Here is a 22065-nt window from a genome sequence, read left to right on the forward strand (position 1 = left end):
GCAACTTCTCTGCTTCCTAGTTTTGTCTTTTCTAGCTCCCAATGAAGGAAAATTCCAGAATCTTTCCAGTTGCACAGATGAAAGCCACGCCTTCGCTTCTTAGAAGCAGCCTTTAGTCCGTGTTGTATTCAGGCACATGGATTTATAACATATTATTCTCACTCCTTTCAGCAAAAGCTGTGTACCTGATGATCATAAAAATCCTGGCAGAGGTGTATCCTGCTTCCCTGGCTTGGTCTGAGTAGGCACTTTCCATGGCTGATCAAAGTCTTAGCCTGAATCCTGTCACATGCCACCCAGAAAGTTCAGGGATGTCCCATCTATTCTGACTTCATTTAAAATGGACACGAAAGCCCAAGAAGCATATGAGGTTCCGTTCCTGTCATGATAGAGGAAGAGGCTTGGGGCGCTATTTTATTTAGATGGCAATCAGCTTTTATCACTAATGTAGCCCCTACCTAACACAAACTAGGGATCATAGAATCTATTTTTAAAAAGTAAAGGCTATCAATGAATCCCCAAACATCTGGGCCTCTGGCAGGATTAAAATGATGCTCCTCCCCAGGCATGGAGGTACATGTCTGTAATCCCAGTATTTGGGAGGTTAAGACAGGAGGATTGCGGGTTCAAGGCCAGCTTCAGCAATAGTGAAACTCAGCAACCTAGCAAGACTGTTTCAAAATATAAAATAAAAAGGGCTGAGGGTGTAGCTCAGAGATAGAATGTTTTAGGTTCAATTCTCCAATCACACACACACACACACACACACGCTAATGCCCCCCCAATTTTCCAAATATAGTAAGCATGCATAGAACTGGATCACTTATATGTTGCTGGTGGGAATGTAAATGGTGCACTCAGTACAGAAAACAATATGCAGTTTCTTTGAAAAATAAATATGCAACTACTATACACTCTGGGCAATTGCACTCTTGCCTATTTATCCCAGAAATATGAGGATGGAGGTTTCTAGAAAAACATGTTCGTAAAAAATTTTTAGCAGCTTTAATAATAATAGCCCCTAACGACAAAGCACCCAGGTGTATTTCCATGAATGAATGGTGAAGCAAATAGTGGCATATCCATACCATGGCTTTTTTTTTTTTTTGGTATTGGGGGTGGAATCCAGGGGCATTTTACCCCTGAGCTCAGATCCAGCCTTATTTTTTAGTCTTTATATTTTTTGAAATAGGGTCTCACTGAGTTGCGGAGTAACTAAGGCTATCCACGAACCTCAGTCCTCCGGTCTCTACCTCCCGAATGCTGGGATAACAAGCATGCATCACCATGCCTGGCCTACCATGGAATATTATTCAGCAACAAAAAAGAACAAATTATCAACACATATAACAACCTGGATAAGTCTCCAGCGAGTCATGCTGAGTGAAAAAGACAAATCTCAAGAGGTTATCAAGACTCTTGAAATGAGGAAATCAGAGGGAGAGGGAGAGGGAGAGGGAGAGGGAGAGGGAGAGGGAGAGGGAGAGGGAGAGAGAGAGAGAGAGAGAGAGAGAGAGAGAGAGAGAGAGAGAACTTAGAGGCTGTCAGGGTTAATTTGATGAGGGCATGAGGGAAGTAGGTGTGGCTATTAAAAGGTAACATGAAGAATCCTTCCATGAAAAAAATGTCCTTTATCTTGACTGTACAAATTTCAACAATCCTAGTGGTAATATAAGATCATAGAGTTTTTACAAAGATTTACATTAGGAGAAGTTGGTATCAGTTTTTTTTTAATTGTATCTTTGCCATTTCTTAAAACTATATGTGAATCTATAATTATTTCAAGATAAAAGTTTAATTTAAAAAATAGAAGCAGGAGAAAGACTATGAATTTATTCTTAAACTCACCGAAAAGTCTAGCAGGTCCTAAATAATACCCTATCATTTTGCCATATTTCCTGATTTAAAATAATTTTTATGTATAGAAAGACCTGACCAGATGCAAAGTCAGGCAGAGAGATACAGTTCTTGCCAAACAGCTCATCCCTTGGTTCATCTATGGTTTATTTGGTCATTCATTCATTCATTCATTCAGCAAATACTGATGCAGCCCCTCCTGTCTTAGGTGCTGTGGATACAGGGAGACAGAGAACAAACTCTCTGTACTTGGACAGAGATTTCATTATAGGGGAGATAGATGGAATACAACACAAACATAACAAGGTAATTTCAGGGAGTGGTAAGTACTGAGCATGAAATAAAACAGGCAATAAGAGAGTACTAGGGAGGAGAAGATTTGACAGGGGAGCCAGGGAAAAGCTTTCTTAGCAGGTGATTGGATTTAAGAGCTAAATGATGGACAGAGCCCCAGAGCTGGGAGAAAAGAACACTCCTGCATCTATTGCCTTTAAACAGTTGCATGAAGAACACATGGAAAGAAGTATGACAACAGTTCACAGGCTACTCCAGGTGCCCGTGTCTCAGCCCTCAGTCAATGGGCTTCTTAGCTCAGGTAGCCATGGTGACAATGGTGCCATTTTCCAAGATGAGAAAGTCTGCAGTGTGGTTAGGAGAAAGGGGTGAAGAGTTCTGATGAGTTAGGTTCATTTTTTTATATATACTGGGATTGTACTCAGGGTTGTGCTACCTCTGAGCTATACCCCCAGTCCTTTTTATTTATTTATTTTTCTTTATTATGAAATGGGGTTTCATTATGTTGCTGAGGGCCTAAGTTGCTGAGGCTTCCTCGAACCTGAAAACCTCCTGTCTCAGCCTCCAGAGTACTGGGATTACGAGCATGTGCCGCCATACCCAGCACGGGTAGGTTCATTTTAATTTGTCTGATAGACATCTCCACGGGGCCACAGACTCTCTCCCTGACCAGTGGTTTCTCAGCTCTTTATCAGGTCACTGAAGTTTTCAGACTTGAAGCCACACACCACAAGGTGGCTCCTTGAATGGCAATACAGGGTCTGCTGGCATCGTGCAAGTGCAAAGTTAGCTCCCAGAGGATGAGTCCTGAGTAAGAGGAAATGGGAACCAAAAGGGACTGGGATGGATCAGCTCACTTCTCCCTCTTTTATGCACTACTCTAAGGCGCAGTACCTCCAAGAAACTCTTCCAGAGAAGTCCTGTGTGCGGAGTGAACTCAAGTCTCTTGGGTGTGCCCTGAGAAGAGTCAGCCAGGATAGGGATGCAGCTCAGCCCGTCGTTCCCCTCCCCTCCCCTCCTTCTTAACACTGTATGTGAACCTACAATTATCTTAAGATAAAAGTTTAATTTTAAAAAATAGGAGCAGGAGAAAGGCTATTAACTGATCCTTGAAATCTAGCAGGTGAGATGATTCCCTACACTTTCCCCATAGGCCCTCAATGCCTTGAACTCATGGCTCCCCATTACAACTGTATCTTCATCCTTGCCTCAGGTTCTAATTTAGATAAAGTCCAATATCAGCAATATCCAAACGAAGATGTCGGAAGGATGTAAACGTTGAGAACCAAGGAGAGAGGTCAGAATCAGAATTATTAGCTTGGGAAGCATTAGAAGATAAATGATATTGGGCCTGGTCAGTCAATAGAATTTGTGGATGGAAATATGGATCCAGAAGCAGACTCAGGGCACCCTAACATCTCATTTTTGGGTTGAAGATGGGTAGGTGGTTCTAGCAAAGAGGAATTTGAGACAAAACAAGTGGGGAGAGTACCAAGAAAGATGAGAATAATGGGAGGAGTTTCACAGCTTTCTAAGAGAAAGGAGGCCAAAGGGCTGGTGTGTTGGTCAGTCCCTGAAGTAATCAACTTAAAAGGTGATGTTTATTTTGCCTCGTGCTTTCAGAGGTTTTGGTATATGATTTCTCGGCTTTGTCTCTTTGGGCTGTGGCCAGGCAGAGCGTCAGAGCAGGTGTGCATGGTAGAGCAAAGCTGGTCACCTCATGGCAGCTGAGAAGCAGAGAGAGAATGGAAAGGGTGGGGACCCTCATGCCTCTGCAAGGGCACACGACCATGACCTCCCTTCTTCCACTAAGCCCCAGCTCTTAAAAATTTTACCGCCTCCCAGTATCACCACCACAGACTGGGGACTAAGCCCCTAACATCTGAGCTCTTGGGGACAGTTAAAATCTGAAGAGTAACAGCTGGCAACATGGAAGCCATAGGTGACCTGAATGAGAACAGTTTCAGGGGGGAAGTGAGAGCAGAGTGGGTCAATGAGGAAGTGGAAAGAGTTACCATCACAGACAAGACTTTGAAGAAATATAAGTGGGACAGCAGGAGGGTTGTCTGTTTGCTAGGTGCTGGCACCGTGGAGTGTGTAGGGAAGAAGCGCAGGGTCCTGCAGTTTCAGAGAGCTGAGTTCTAAGGTTTTTTCTACCACTGACTGCTGATGAGGCCCTGGTTGAATCATTTCCCTTTCTGGACATTCATTTCCTCATTTGTCAAGTTAAATGTCCCTCATGTCCCTTTTAGCTTAGCTCAGAAAAGGTATGTTCTTATGACAACATTGAAACGAACAAAGAAGGAAAAATTAGCAGGGAAATCAGCATTCTTGAGAAGATAGTTTAAGTCCTTAATAGACAAAAAAGTCTTTGTCTAGGGTATAGACAAGGATTAAATAAGGTACTGTGTGCAAATCACTTAACATTATGCCTGAAAAAATTAGTAAGAACACAATACGCTTCATTACTATAAATAGCAGAGACAGTAGTAGAAGCTTGCAGTATTTTGTGGAGCACTGATCTGCTGTGTGCAAGAAAGTGACATCTGGAGACAGAGAAGGAAGGATGAGAAGAACTTAGGATGGTCCAGGCCCCAGCAGTATTGGTGTGGCACTGAGGACCACCCTAGGGAAACTAGAATGGAGGTGGGTACAACGTCATGAGCTCAGCCCAGAGCTGGTGGCTCGGATGACAGGCAGGCACACCAAAATGGAAGCATTTGACTTTTGAGAGTCTTCCCATTACATATAAAATGAAAGCAAGGTCGTGATACAGGGGAACAACGACAGCCAAGACAATCTCAAGGAAAAATGAAGTTGGAGGATTTATTTGACCAGATGTCAAGATGTATCATAAATCCACATTGATTAAGACACTGTGCACAACATGCTAATGGAACAGAATAGCGAGTCCAGAAACCGACTTGTGCGTATATAAGCAATTTTGAAAAAGGCAGTACTTTAGATTAGTGGGGAAAGACAAGCTTACCAGCAAAGGTACTGGCCAAATGGATATCTGAATGGAAAAACAAGAACAAAACTCAACCTCTGCCTCACATCATAGCAAACAAAATAGCAACAGCAGCAACAACAACAACAACAAAACACTTCTGTTTTGTCTGTAGATTTAAATACAAAAGCGTCTATTATATAATGTAGGAAAGTTTAGAGCTATACCACCTGAATGTGGCTAATCTCTAAATTAAGTAAGGTCAGGCCTGCTTAGCTGGGGTGTGAAACTGAATGAGAAAACAGGTGCTGAAGAAGAGAGAAATAGAGATGTATACCTAGATGTACAGGGCCAACTTTCCAACACATAAAAGAAGGGTATTGAATTAAAAAATCTTCTGTACAGCAAAGGGGAGAGAGAGAGAGAGAGAGAGAGAGAGAGAGAGAGAGAGAGAATGAATGAGAATAGGAAAATATGACTTAATGACTTAGGGGGAAGAGAATACTATTAAGTAAGATATAGAAGTACTAGCCATGAAGCAAAATATTTATAAATTAAAATTTCATTAAAATCAAAACCTTTGTTCCATCAAAATATATAATCAAGATGGTTTTTTAAAAGAAGTTACAAAATGAGTAAAGAAAGAGCATATATAACTGATAAAGTGTCTTTTCTTACAAAAGAAAAGACAAAAGACAAATAGCTCAATTGAAAACTCATGGGTAAAAGATTTGAACACACTTCATGAAGTAGAATGATCAACAAACACAAACTGTGTCCATGCTTATCAGTCACTTGGTAAATACAGAGGAAGATAATGAGATATCACTAAACATTCACAAGAAAAAAAATCAATTTGAGGCCGGGCATGGTGGCGCACGCTTGTAATCCCTGAGCTTGGGAGGCAGAGACAGGAAGATCGCGCAGGTTCGAAGCCATCCGCGCTGGCTTAAGAGACCCTGTTTCCATGTAATTATTATGTTTCAACAATATTTAGTTAAAATATTATTTCCACCACCAAATGTTCGTGGACACCTTGTCAAAAATAACTTGACAATATAGGGAAGAATTTAGCTCTAGGCTTTTATTTAACTCCAATGGTTTATATATCTGCCTTTAGAATAGTACTACACTGTTTCAATTATTGTAGCTTTATATGGTTTGAAATCAGAAAATATATATCTTCTAGCTTTGTTCTTTTTCAAGATCGTTTTGGGTATCTAGAGTCCATTTTCCATATTAGGATAGATATTTTTTTCTGAAAAATAAATATATAAATATATGATAGTTTCACCTAAAAAAATAGAAAAAAAATATTCTCTGGTAAGAAAGAAAGTAAAAAGAAATATTGAAATGTTATCTTTAAGTCATCAAAAGCTTGGTATCAGACAAATGAAACTGTTATGTGGGATTATCATTTTTAATTTTGGATAAATTGCTATAATACTAGATGTCAACCACTAAGCCAAGCATGGGAGGGAGGGATGGGGAGGGAATGGGGTGGGGATCGGGTGGGGGCTGACTGGGCGATGTGTGCATGTATGTCTACAAAAGTTTGTATCCCACTATGATGTATGAATACAGTGCACCAATAAAAAAAAAGGGAAAAAAATAAAAAAAATAAAATGCAGCCTGCCAAAATAAATTATATATATATAATAGGTCTAGGAGTGTAGCCCGGAGGTAGAAGGGCTTCCAGGAACCCCAGTACCACCACCAAAAAAAAAAAAAATCAATTTGATGAACCAAGTATTGGTGAGGATGTGAAGCAACTGGAACTCTCACATGCTGTTGATGTGATTTTACAATGATACAACTAAGTCAGGCATGGTGGCTCATGCTTGTAATTCCAGCACTTGGGAGGTTGAAATAAGAGGAGGCTCACAGGTGTAAGGCCAGCCTCAGCAACTTAGTGAAACCCTCAGTAACTTAGCAAGAACTTGTTTCAAAATAAAAAATCCTTCTATGTTCAATCCCTTGTATTACACACACAAAACAAATAAGAGGAAGAGAAAGAGGAGGAAGAGGAGGAGAAAAAAGAGAAAATGAAAAAAGGCATAACTCTATATACAAAACCTGTCATCCTATTTCCAGGTATACATCTGGCAGAAATGAGAGCATGTACTTATCAAATACATGTAAAAAGTGCTTTGTGCAGCATTATAGCCAGAGTAGAAATTATCCAAATCTCCATCATGACTAGAGTAGAGCCAGGTGTTGTGGCTCATGCTTGTAATCCCAGTACTCAGGAGGCGGAGACAGAAGGATCACAGTTTCGAGGCCACTTAGACCCCATTTCAAAGTAAAAAGATAAAATAGAACTGCAGGTACAGCTCAGAGATAGAACACCCCTGGGTTCAATCCCCAGTATGGCTTCTCTCCCACATGGCAGAGTAGATGTAGTAATGGTGGTATATTCATAGGAGGGAATACTACACAAAATGAAAGTAACACTGATACCCACAACATTGATGAATTCTCAAATATAATGTGGAATGAAAGAAGAAAATACAGGCCCAACTCTCCAACACATAGGCACAGGCAGTGACATCTTCAATCAGATCCCAAAGCTCAGGAAATAAAACAGAGAAACAATAAATGGAATGGTATTGAATTAAAAAGCTTCTGCACAGCAAAGGAAACAATCAAGAGTGTAAAGAAAGAGCGGACAGAATGGGAGAAATTCTTTGCCATCTACTTCTGTGACAGGGTTAATATATAAAATATATAAAGAACTCAAAAAACTTAAGACCAACCCCACACACAAACAACCCAATCAATAAATAGATGATTTATCTAAATTGACATTTCTCAAAAGAGGAAATAAAAATGGACAAAAAATAGAAAATAGTCCAATATCCTTAGCAATCAGAGAAATGCGAATCAAAACTATACTGAAATTCCATCTCACTTTGGTTGGAACGGAAATCATCAGGAATGCAAATAATATCAAATTCTGGCAAGGATACAGGAAAAAGAAACACATACACTGTTGGTGGGACTGCGAATTAATACAGCTGCTATGGAGATTCCTCAAAAGACTAGGAATGGAACTCCCGTGTGACCAGGCGACACCATTCCTCAGTGTCTTTCCAAAGGAATTGAAGTTCTTCTATATATATATATATATTTAATTCTTCTATATTGATGCACACATATTCATGTTTATAGCAGCAAAATTCACAACAGTCATGTGATAAAACCAATTTAGGCATTTGTCAGCAGATAAAATGGATAAAATGTCGAATACACACACATATTGTGTGTAAAACATGAGTTTTACCCAGCCATAAAGAAAAACAAAATTATGTCATTTTCTAGAAAAAAAGATGAAACTAGAAAACATCCTGCTAAGTAAATCAGCTAGCCTCATAAACCAAGGGCCACGTGTTTTCTATCATATGTGGAAGCTAGAGAGAAAATAGGAAAGGAAAGAGACCTCATAACAATTGGGAGAGAGGCCAATAGAGTAGGGGGAGGGAATATGGGAAGGGAGAGGAGAGAGAAAGGAATTTCACTGTCATGAACAATTACAATGCACCAATAACAGTGTTAAAAGAAAGAAGCCAGTTACTAAAGAATACATACTGGTCTGATTCCATTTATATAAAGGTGAAAACCAAGCAAAATGCATCTATGGCATTCCAATTCATCGTGGTGTTCCCTTTAAGGAGGAAGGAAGAAGCAGATGGGTGTTGGTGATGATGTTCTATTCCTTGACCCGGGTGGTGTGTACATGGGTGTGTTTACTTCATAATTCACCAACAGTTCACTTAAGATTTGGGCACTTTTCTGAGTGTATGTGCTACTTTAAAAAAAAGCTTTGGAGAAATGAAATGGGAGGGGTGATCTTTATTTAAATAAGTGATAAAATGTTTCTTCTTCTCTGCCTCTGACACTGCTGTCCATACACATTTCCTGCTTTGTGAGCTGGGCTTGGGGGCGCATGCTTGTAATCTCAGTAACGGGAGGCTGAGACAGGAGAATCGAAGGTTCAAAGACAGCCTCAGCAAATAGTGAAACTTTCATCAACCTAGCAAGACTATGTTTCAAAATAAAAATAAAATAGGGATGGAGATGTAGCTTGCACAACATGCACAAACGAACGGTGAGTCCTGTGTTGACTTCGTGTGCTGGCAGCGTGGGGCTGTGGTCCCAGGGGTAGGGTTTTGCTGTTCTATGAAGGGTGCGAGACCTGGAGGAAAAGAGGAGCAAGTATGTGAGTGTGAGGGAGGACAGCCAGGACCCAGGGTTGCCCCAGGGAGTGAGCCAAGACTGGGGCAGTGGGAGGTGACCTCAAGAGAGGGAGTGGTCCAAGCAGGTCATTGGAGCCTGTGAGGCCATTAAGGGCTTGGGTTTTCCTCTGAGTGTTATGGCAGGCCCTGGAGGGCTTGAGATGGAAAGAAGGACATGATCTGAGTTCCATTTTAAGAATCACATAGGCCAGGCTTCATGGCTCATGCCTATAATCCTAGTACTTGGGAGGCTGAGACAGAAGGATCACAGGTTCGAGGACAGCCTCAGCAACTTAGACTCTCAGCAACCTAGTAAGACCCTGTTTTAAAATTAAAAAAATAAATAAAAAAGGGCTAGGAGTGTAGCTTGGAGGTAGAATGTTCCTAGGTTCAATCACCAGTATGTCACACACACACCATATGCACAAAGGAGCCAGACAGGCAGTAGTTGGTAGGGGAGATGAGTTAAGAAGTCAGGTCAGTGATACAGGTAAGAGACAGTGGTGCCTCCAAACAGGGCTACTGCCACGAGGATGGGGAGAACTGGAGAGATTATATGGCAGAGACAAGTAGGAATTAACCATGTGGGTTTTAAGACAGAGAAGAGGCAAGGAATTTGGCCTGGGTCACTGGAAGAACAGAGCTCTTGTCAACTGAGTGTAGGCAGAGCAGGTGTGGATGGGAGGTTCCAACACGCTGTTCCTACATGTCAGCTCGAGATGGCTATCAGATACCCACCGGGGGATGATACAGAGGCTGGTGTTCAGAAGATGAGGCAGGACCAAAGATAGAAAGTAGAGTGTTGGTGTGTACAGCCATGAGACTCGATGAGATCACCTTGGGAGAGGATAAAGATGGAAAAGAGAAGTCATCCAGGAAGGTCCCTCTGAGACCAGCCCTCCCTTCAGCCCTGTTTCCTCCACAGCAAGGGAATATCCTCATCGCTGAAGAATTGGCTCTGCTCAGAAGACTTGACTCTGCTTAGCTTCGTTCCAGATGGTTGATTCATTACAGGTGTGAAGGTAAGTGAGGCAGCACCAAGTTCTGGAAGTTGGACCTCAGTGGGGACCAGCCCTTCTGTGGGGGAAACTGGCAAATGTTTTCAGTAAACTCTCCTTCTCCTTCTGTCCCCATTCAATTGGGACTGGAACCACCAATTGGAGGGGCCAGCCCAGTCCTGGCTTTCCAAGCACCCACAGCCTCCCACCAGTGTTCTCATCAACTGTCGGTCCAGCCCAGGGCATTCTGCTCTCCTGGAAGAGCACACAATCCCGGGCAAGCAGGGAATCTTTTCCACGCTGACCCAGAGACCAAGGGCTGGAGGAAGGTGACCCTCCAAGCAGCAGAGCAGGGAGAGGAGCTGTACCACACACTTGACTCACAGTGTTTTCCATTCTCATTAAAATGCATCATCAAATGAGCAGGATCCCTGCTAGGAAGTTAATAAGAAACACACAGGATTTTACAGTTGGAGCAAAGAGAAGAAATGGAATGGTAGGCTGAGCCATGGAAGCTGCAGTCAGATTCTTTCCACAGATGATCTCTATCTCCACAGTTAGATTACAAAGAGAAATGAAGACGCCCTTGAGATACTTCCCACATCCCCAGGGACCTGTCTGAGGGCATCTCAGTCACTAAGAGCTTTCACACAGGAGCAGAGATACTGGAGAAATAGAAGCAGCAGAGTGATGTTCATTGCCCTTGAATTCCAGTGGCCCCGTCCACTTTCCAGAGACTTCATTCTTTTTATACCTAAGCTTTCACTCCTTTTAGTGGTTCTTCCATACCCCACTCCCAGCCCCTCCTAGCTACATCTTTTTTTTTTTCCTTTCCTCATTCCGTTTGTGGTACATGAACAGTGGGCAGACCCAACTATCCCACTGCCTTCAAAGCCCTTATCAGCTGGTACCTGTCTAAGTGCCTTCCTTCTCCCCTCTTCTCACAGTAAGTAGGAACTCTCTTTACTTTTATTTTTAGGATAAAAAGTCATCTAGAGATTTCACACCTGAAAGCCAGGGTAGTGTTTATGTAGCCAGGCTCCATCTGTTCTAGCATGGGCTCCTTCCAAGTTGCATCTGGGAGCATGGCACACAGCAAGAAAAAATGAAGAGTTTGAGACCCTTGGAAAGGCAGCACTCTATTTTCTTTACCTTCACCCCACAATTCATATTCTGCTTCTTGTAGCTAGTGATATGGCTTTGTATTTATTATTATTATTAATTATTATTATTACTATTATTATTTGGCATATATAGTACTAGGGACTAAACCTGGGAGTGTTCTATCTCTAAGCTACAACTCCAGCCCTTTTCATTTTTATTTTTATTATTTTGAAACACAATCTAAATAAGTTAAAGCACACTAGCTTTGAACCTGTGATCCTCCTGACTCAGCCTTCCATGTGCTGGTATTACAGGCATGCGTGTGATATGGCCACTGTATTTGCTGTAACTAATCTCCACAGGCAAACAGTGAAGGGAAGTAGTGGGGATGGTGCCTTTCCCAGCTCTCTTACCCACAGGGCTTTCAACTAGACATTAGAGGACTCTTTAACAGGACCCACAGAGGCAAGTATTGAAAACAATCTTTTGTGTGCAATGAAAATTTGGTGATGACCTTGAGAGTTTTAGGTGCCTTTTCTGTTCTAAAGATTTACCTCAGCCATTTAAGATAGAAAGAATACTCATTCAAGATTTTCATTTATTCATTTATTTAATACTCTTACTGAATGATGACTAAGTCTTAGGTTTGGTGCTGCATGTTTCAGATGAAATGGTAAAAAAAAAAAAAAGGAAGACAAATCTTACAGTAGAAGTGGTGGGAAAGGCAAAGGAATAAACAAATAAATCCATCAGATCATGACAAGTTTTAGTAAGTGCTATGAGATATTTGTGGGCTGCTAGCCCAGAGGGTGACGTTTAATGAACTGCAGGCTAAACATAGAAATAAGAGAAAGTTGCACTTTTAATGACTTACTTTTATATGTAATGTAGGAAATGTTATTTGAAGAGTCATAGCAAGATTTTAAAATGGAATTGCTTGTCTTTGTGTTAGGAAATCAACAATGTTCATGATCTCATGAATACAATCATATCCCCTAAAATGCCTTTTAAGTGATGTAGCTTTGCCTCTATGAGGGAAATAAATCAAAGGGACTGCCCTGTCAGCCCAGCAAGGGGCACTGCTGGGTGTCTACCCAATGGTTGCTCTGCCTTGCCTCCTTTGCCATTGTTCTGTGCATTGTTGAGGGAGGTCTTTGGGACTCCGTCCCTGAGAAAATGGTCTAAAGCTCATTTTCATGGTTTGTATTTTGAATGTCTCCAAGATCTCACATGTTGGAAGTGGGACTTTCTTGCTATGGAGGGCTACCTGAGGATGTGAGCTCGCGATCACTTGTTGCTCCTCCTTCACTTACTGTCTCTTGCTTCTGGCCTTTGTGATGCAAAAGCATAGCTCTTGTACATACTCTCTCTCTCTCTTTGTGCTCCGCACACCATGTCCTGAGCATTGTAGATATAACCTGGCCCAGACTGAAACCCTGAAATTTCCAGAACTGCGAGCAAATAAACCTTTCCTCAAAGTTGTTGTCATCAGGTTTTGTGTGTGTGTGTGTGTGTGTGTGTGTGTGTGTGTGTGTTTTACAGTAGTGAGAATCTCAACTGAAACACTCACCATTGGGCACTTGTCTGGAGGAAAGTAGATCATGTCATCTCTTTAAGAAAGATGATGTATAGAAATCCAAAGGAAGCCATTGTAGGTGGGTACTTTCCCTTCTTAAGTTTTTTTCTTGGCCTAAAAGAAATAAATCTATGTCATAGTCTCGTGATTTGTTAGTTTATCTTAATGGGATCCCAAGCCACAAATCCTCTTCTGTGGCAACCCAGATATGTGACTACTTCTTTACTTTTTGGTAGCTTGTAACTAAGGTCCTACCTTGTAAAAAGAGGAGAAGCAATCATATTTTGCAGAAACCCATGACTGATTTCCCCTAGGCTTCCCAATCTGACCTCATGTGGTTAGAGTCCTAAGTGTGACAGAGACCTCTTCAAAGATTTCATCTAAGTCTGACTCTCTTGTAGATATATGGCAAATATGTATATATGCATATACACACATATATACATATGTGTGTGTGTGTGTGTGTGTATATATATATATATATATATATATATATATATATATATTCTATAGGAACCCCAAGATTATTTTATAGTAAGCCAGCAAAAGAAAGGCAAACTAAAGCTTTCTTATATTACAGTAGAAAGATGGTCTCTAAAGGTATCTTTTTTTTTTTTTTTGTCCTGCTCCTACCAAAACTGTCATGGAGCAAGGGTTGATTCCTTAACTCTGGATGGATGGAGTCCTTGACTTATGTGTTGGAAAAGAATTTTAGCATATGCCAATCAGAGACATAGACAGGAAAGTAGAAAATACACATTCAAGAAATAATGTGGACCACCCCAAAAATGAGAGAGGCCCATGGTGAGTGCAGGGCTCTTCTCTAGGGGGCTTTCATGAAAGATGCACAGGAAGAAGTATGTGGAGATGACCTCAGTCCCATAGTCACAAGGGGATTTAGAGTATATCAGTAATTTTCCATGTTCTGACCTTTACTGTCTAAACAGTAGGTGCCCATCTTATCAGTAGGTATCCATTTTTTATAAATCAAGGACAGCCAACAGTGTCTGAGGAGTTTGCTCCCTAGTAGTGCCCAAGGAGATTTCTATTTTGTGTGCTTCTGTTGTCTGATAAACAAACACCTCCCTAAGGATGGTCAACAACTCAGGGTCTCTTGTAAATTCCTCAGAAACTTTTGGGTCTACCAGGCCTTATCACAGGCTTCCATACTGAAGTTACTTTTTCCTTATGTCTTTTATGTCTCCTTTCTACCTATTTATTTCTTCTAGCCTACATCAAAATCATATCTTTAGCCGGGAGTGGTGGTGCACGCTTGTAATCCCAGCATTCGGGAGGCTGAGACTGGAGGATCGTGTTTCACGGATAGCCTCAGCTACTTAGTAAGGCCCTCTGCAACTCAGTGAGATCCGGTTTCAAAATAAAGAATAAAAAATAGGGCAGGAGGTGTAGCTCGGAAGTCGAATGCCCCTGGGTTCCACCCCCAGACTCTCAAAAAAAAAAAATCATATCTTTACTTGTTTTTATCCATACATCAAAACTAGCAGCACCTCCTGATGTTTGAATACTACTTGTTACTGTTCTCAAGGTTTGCATTTAAATTCTACCCCGCTTAGTTGTACAGCCTCAGTCTCCAGCCCTCCTCTGTCCTTTCGGATGTGCTATTCTTCTGCAATTCACTTTCCCTTATTTTAGCTCCTTGTCTTAGTTCTTAGGGAAAGCTCTGTACCCTAGCTTGACCCAGCCTCACTCAAATCTCATCTGCATGGCACTTGCTGACCTGCTGTAGCTCTGTCCCTTTGCTCTAAGTTGCCATTGGTAAGTGTACAGGTGATGCTTTCCCTCACAAAGCAGATCAGGATAAACCTAAGAGGAATGGCACAGTGGCTGGGTGGTGTTTGTAAAGTCTGGCCTTGTCTTGGTATATTTTCTGTTGCTATAACTGAATACCTGAGTATAGGTAACTTATAAGAAAAAATATGATAGTTCTGGAGTTTGGGACATTCAGAATTGAGGGTCTTCTTGCTGGTGGGGACTCTATAGAGTTCTGAGGCAGCTCAGGGCATCACACGGCAAGACAGAACAAGCAAGACAGAGCTCAAATTTTTTTAAGCAAAATCACTTCTGCAATTTTCCATTAATCCACTAATCCATTAATCCATGAATAGATTAATCTCCAGTGGCAGAGCCCTTATGACCCATTCATATCCCCAGAGTCCCACCTCTCAAATATAATTAGCATGACATTAGGGATTAAGTTTCTAATAAATGACATTTGAGGGACATGAATGTGCACACCATAGAAGACCTTGTACTGGTTTTCAGCCTATTTGCCTCTCCACTCCCCTTATTATCTCCTCATCACCTCACCACTCCTGCACTACCAGAGCTGTCTTGGGAAACTCTCAATATACTGACTTGGTCCTCAACCTGATTACTCTGCTTCTCTCTCCTATCTAGTGCAAAATGGTCCTGTGTTAGAGAAAAACAACTTTACTCCTTCTCATACTGTTTGAATTAAACCCCCAAAGTTTCACCAGTACACAAACCTACTTCCAGGACTGAAAACCATGTAGAAGTTGCTAGAACATAGTTGTGCTGATAAGCTCTGTGTTTGGAACAAATAAGGAAAGAGCCCACCGAGCATTGAAGGCAGCAGAGCTAGTGCTTCCCTGAAGAGAAACTTTGTGTCTTAATAGAAATATCTTCTTGTATCTCCACTTTGTTGCTGTGCTAACTCTAGAGATGAACCCATGTGGGAACATCAGCTGCCATAGAAAAAAATCACCTTAGGGAATGATTATGCAGCTGTTAAGTGACCTTCTACAACATATTGTCATTAAAAGTATTTTCTTTTTAGACACAGATATATAAGTAGTCAAGAAAACCCAATATAAAAGCTTTCTAGATGCAAAAAATTACTAAACTGGGAAGTAACGATCTGGTTCTATTTTATTTTGTGTGGTACTGGGGATTAAACCTAGGGGCACCTAGCTACAGCTACAGCCCTTTTCAATTTTTTCTTTTGAAACAGGGTCTTACTAAGTTGCTCAGACTGGCCTTGAACTTTTGATCCTCCTGTCTCAGCCTTCCAAGTACTGGGATTATAGATGTGTTACACCACACCCAACTAGTAACTACCTGCTTTTAAAATAGGAACTGCTGTGCAATTCCTTTAAGCCTAAGACAGAAATATTACCTGCTAGCACATGTTATTTATTTTTTACAATTGAATATGAGAGTAACTCCAAAAAACAAACCAAAACTAAAACCAAATGAGTAACTCTGCTTCCAAGATGTAGTGGATGTGCTTCCTCCATTCTTCCTACTACATATAACTGAAAACCCTGTGCCTTATATATAGAACAAACATGAAAAGACTTTAAAAGGAATAGAATAAGGTAGATGGGCTGAGGACTTTAGGAATCATATAACAAACTAGCGATGAATTTTTCAGAGATCCTAATCTTGGGAAACAAAGAAATGGGTAATCTAGAAATACCAGTGGACACATACAAAAAAATAAAATAAAGCCTCAGCAAAATTCTACTCTTTCTGGCCAAGGAAGTAGTAAATGAGTAGCCTGGCAAGCCAGAGAAGTTTGAGGACTACAACTTCTCTACTTATTCCAAGCAACACAGGAAAAAAAAAAAAATGTGGCCTTATCCTTTCCTCTGCCAGAGGAGATCTAATGGGCAGTCTTGAGTTCTACACTAACCTGACTGTAACAAGGCTCTCTAACACTATCCACCACCTCCCCAGCTTTCCCAGGGAGGTGTTGGAAAATGCCCAGTAAGAAACCAGGTCTTTATTCCTTTCATGCAGTAGTAAGTACTCCCATCACAGTATCAGTGGAGACCCTGGGGAGGCAGGACTTCTACTTCTACCCAGCAGTGAAGAGGTACCACAACCTCTCTCCTCCTCTTTTGTCTCCCCTTCTTCTCCTGGTAGTACAGAAGGCCTAGGAGAGTCAGGACCTCCATTCCCCATGGTGTTCATGGAGGCCACATGTGAAGCAGTTATGAGGCATTTCTAATCCTTCCACTCAGGGAAGTCTATTGGAAGCTAAGCCATCTACTCTGGCCAGCAGTAATGAGGAACTCCTTTTTATATGCTTTAATGACAGAAGAGCAACAGAAAACAAAGTTCTAAAAATGAGGGAAGAAAGACTCTAAAATTAAAAAGTGAGTTCTAAAATAACAGGATTTGAGCTGGGTTTGGTGGTACAGGCCTGTACTCCCAGTACTTGAGAAGACAGGGCAGGAGGATCACAGGTTCAAGGACAGCCTTAGCAACTTAGCAAGACTCTCAGCAACCTAGTGAGACCCTGTTTCAAAATAAAAAGGGCTAGGGATGTAGCTCAGAGGTATAATGCCACTCACCCCCAACATGCACAAAGGTTTGGCTTATAAAATTTTTAGCACTTAACTTTTGAGAGAAATACTTATCCCATAAAATAAAAAGCCGTGTAAAACAATATGGTCAAACTGACCCAGAGCAAGTCACCAATGTCTCTTGACATTATTTAAAAAGGTCTCTGTGGAGCTGTTTCCAAAACTTTTGTCTTGTTCTTATTTAATATTTTGTTTTTGAAGTTTATTCATTAGGCTCCCAAGTCCTGCCTTTGTGAATAAATAGATGCATTTACACATGTTGCTTGTGAAATTCACTCTGCATTTTTACATCATAACAAAAACAGATGCTTTTTCCAAAGTCACACGAGTACTGCTAAAAACAGCCTCTTCAATTTAAATCAGGCTGTTGATTTTTCTCCATGCTAAAGCTCTTCATCTGTAGCCCTGAAGCCATTCACTGGCTGTCTTTGCTTTAAATCATCTGAAAGAGAAGGATTTTCTCTAAACCCATAGCTATCATAGGGCATAGTGTTCCTAACAGTGGTGGGTAGACTTGCTGACAGATGATGCAAAGGTGATCACATCAGCAGAGATACCAAATAAAAATTCCTCAGAAAGAGGAGAGAGGAGACAGAATCAGACCAAGGCAGTAGCAACCAAAAGTCAAACTAGTGTTTGTGGAAAGAAAGGGTTGAGGATCCTAATTTTAGGACAAAAGCAAGTGTATATATTGGCTGTTCCTCAAACCAACCTGGCAGCTCATCCACAAAGGCTGGTAGAGAAGAAAGAGGAAAAGAGAAGAGAAATGGGAACTTCTAAGCCCAAGACCAGGTGAAAAGACTGTGAAACAGGACTGGCTTCTATGAGAAGTGTGAAGAAGCCAGCAACAGCATATCCAGGGAAACTTGTGTCTCTCATGACCTAAGAGGCCAGCAGCATCTCTGCCTCAGAGGAGGCTTTTGGCAGAAAGAGTAATCTAGGTTTACCTAGAACAAGAACCAGCAAAATACGACTAATGAGCCAAAGATATGACTTGATTTGTAAATAAAAACTTAATGGAGTGCACATCTGTTCATCTGTGAGTAGTTTCAAAGCCAAAAACATATATTTTACTTGGATCTTTATAGAAAATGTTTGGCAATCTCTTCTAGAAGATGATAAGACTTAGAGTCAGTATTGCAGTTCCAGGTGATGTGTGGTATTAAGACACACCCAAGCATGGACTAAACAGAACCTCTGAAACGAGAAATAGTAAGATCTAGCAGATATCAAGACTACAACAGAATACTCTAGAGTTTAGAATGTCAGGTATAGGCAGAGACTAAGGCAACTGATCAGCACTGTGGGAAGGACAAATGCCTCTGGGATTAAGGCAAGAATAAGGCTCATTACACTTATGGGATCCGAGTTCACTTTGTCATGGCAGAGACAAAGTTGAGGATAGCAAGCCTAGTTCCAACGATCTAGCGGCCTTGAGCCAATGGTGGAGTTCAGTATTGAGAAGAGCTGGGAAGGCAGAGGCTGCCCAGAAGAATGAACCAGCCAGTCCAAATAACTTGGATCTTTCTGCTAGAGAAAAGGAGGGTGAGTCTACCCACTTTATTTTCTATTCAGTGGGGTTGCTCATCACCCTCAACAACCAAAGATAGTGAGATGGAAATTAAAATTAAAATAGAGTTACCAGGGTTGACAAATAAAAAAAATACAGAATACCTAGTTAAATTTGAATTTCAGATAAGCAAATAAAAAATCTAGCATAAGTATATCTGCAATACTACATTGGACACTCATACTAAAAATTATTCATTATTTGAAAGTCAGATGTCACTGGGAAGTTCTACATTTTGTCTGGAACCATTCATAGGAAACTGGACACTTCTGTAATAAATTATGATTAAATTGAACAAGGTTTCTAACTCTTAGGTCAGCAAGAAATTTCTAGAGTTGCACTTTTTATTTTTTAACTTTTCCATTGCTCCTTATGCCACCTTTCCCATCATCTTTCATCTCCTTTTGTAAGACCCCCGCCGAGGGGAGACTCTCAATCAACCTTGGGATAAGCGATGTCAAGTACCACGAGAGACTTTATTTTCCTTGATGCAAAAGCAAAAGGTAAAAGTTTATTAAGGAGCCAGTGCACTGGGGCCGACTCGTATAGAAGTTCAGCCCCGAGCAACTGAAACTGGGGGTATTTATAGGGAAAAGACCACTAGTTAGGGGGGTTTGGGCTAGATTGCATGCATTTACAGAAAATTACAGAATCATTTGAAAAGTACATTCTGTAGTCAAGTGTTAGATAAAATACCAGGTGTAGTCAGTAAGCTCCCGGGTCAAGGCGCTCTGACCCAGACAGTATAGATAAGATGGGGTGGGCTTATAGCATATTTTACATTCCTAAGCTGTAAGCTGCAGTAAAATATACTTTTCTTTTTAACTATTAGCTGGCTGCTAGGGGCTTATGATTTTTTCTTCTAAATGGAGCCTTTCACTTTCTACCACTTTTATTGCAAAAACTGTAGGGGAAAGAGGACCAATTGTATCTATCAACACTTCCAAGAATTGTAACATGCTGTTAACTGCCATTGATTTAACCAGAGAAAGGCTGGCAATGGAAAGAAGAAGTGGAGCTTCTTAACGTGACTCACAGGAAGGAAACCTGGTGAGCAGACAGTTGGATGATTGGCTTCTGACTCACGGGAGGTTTCTCAGCTCAAGATTTGCAGCCGTCTATCACCATTAGTGACGCTAACATTAGTTAGCTTGCTATCTACAAGCCACTGAAATTTCCCTGGCAGTGCTGAGAATGCTAGCTCAGTTGAAACTTGGGTTTATATTAACTGTGGGCACTTGCTGATTCCAAACATTGATTTAAGATGGACATTTGGGGGTTTTGCAGAGAGCCTCTTAGGAAAAAGTCTGACTCTGTGAGGGCCACGTTCATGGTTTTGAAGCATCATGCCAGCACTATATTTTTGGGAAATGTTCAAGATAAGTCAAATCTGTGTACTTTGCTTTGTGCTGTGGTCACAGTGAATAAACCTCACCTGCAGTGAAGAGGATGTGGGCTAAGATTGCATTTGGTGATGACTTTAAGAACATGGGTAATATGTGAAAAACACAAAATATTAAACTGATAGGATCTTCATTATTTTCTTTATTAGTCATTTTTCAGCAAACTTTCCACTATTGTGGCAATATTGGAGGTGCCTGTGTGATCTCCCTCCAAGAAAGAACTTGCTGTTCAGCTGTGAAGTGAGCAGCCAGCTTCTAGCCTTGGGCTGCTAGCAGTCTAGTGCTGCCTCACTTTCTAAGCTGGGGCCAGCCTCTTCCCAGGCAGCCCCTAGAAATGGCTGTGTGCGCAGTTGGCACCGGGCCTGGCTACTTCTTTACAACATGGAGTTACTCAAATCAACAATCTTTGTTCTACAATCCCCCATTGGGTTGTCCTAAGCTTTTCCAGGTCTGCTCTGTGGTCCGAGGCTCTACCTAGCCAATTCTATTTCCTACCCACCTTTATTTTCATAAATGTTGTTCTTCCATATAACAGACTGAATGTGTCTCCTCCCTCTAATTCTTATGTTGAAATCCTGGCCCCCAGGTGGATGGTATTGGAGGTGGGGCCTTTTGGAGGTAATTGGGTCTTGAGGGTGAAACCTGGAGTCAATGCCCTTAGAAAAGAGTCCCCAGCTCCTTAACTCTTCCCACCTTGTGAGGATATAATGAGAAGCTGGAGTCTGCAATGAGAAACCAGAAGAGAAACACTCTGTGACCAGAAAAGAAACATCCAGGCACCCCGAATTTTTCTTTTTTTGGAACTGGGGTGGAACCTAGGGGCTTTTCTACCTCCGGGCTATACTCTCAGACCTATTTTATATTTTTATTTGGAAACAGGGTCTCTTAAGCCAGTGTGGCTGGCTTTGAACCCTCACAATCCTCCTGTCTCTGCCTTCCAAGCCTATTTTATATTTTATTTGGAAACAATGTCTCACTAAGTTGCTGAGAACCTCACTAAATATCTGAGGCTGGCTTCAAACCTGTGTGATCCTCCTGTCTCAGCCTCCCAAGTGCTGGGATTACAAGCTTATGCCACCACGCCTGGCTCAGGCACCCTGATTTTAAACCGCTAGCCTCCAGCATGGTGGGCAGTGAACTTCTGTGTAAGTTACCAAGCACAGTATTTTGTTATAGCAGCCCAAACTAAGGAAGCCACTAAACCTCTTGTCTTCCTAATTCTGCCATGATGTCTTCTTCCCGAGGGCATATTTGACATAATCATCACAGCTCCAGGAAATTAACCAATGCAGGTACCATTCAATCAAGGGAAAAGATATTTTGAGGGGAAAATTCTTATCAGAAATGAATAATGGAGTCCGGGCATGGTGGTGCACACTTGTAATCCCAGCTTTTGGGAGGTAGAGACTGGAGGATGGAGGTTCACGGACAGCCTCAGCTACTTAGCTAGGCACTTCACATCTCAGTGAGACCCTGTTTCAAAAATAAACGGACTAAAAATGTAGGGCCAGAGGTGTAGCTTGGAGGTACAGTGCCCTCGGGTTCCATCCCTAGTACTGCAAAAAAAATAAATAAATAAAAAAAATAAATAAATAAATAAAAGAAATGAATAACGAAAAGGATAAGTTCACTCTTTTCTGTCAAAAATAAAATAAAATAAAATAAAGAAGAGAAGAGAGAGGAGGAAGCAGGGTAATACCTTTAAGAATTAGGTTCTTGCCTCCCC

This window comes from Muscardinus avellanarius (assembly GCF_963383645.1).
Source record: "Muscardinus avellanarius genome assembly, chromosome: 1".
In the NCBI taxonomy this organism is placed as follows: Eukaryota; Metazoa; Chordata; class Mammalia; order Rodentia; family Gliridae; genus Muscardinus; species Muscardinus avellanarius.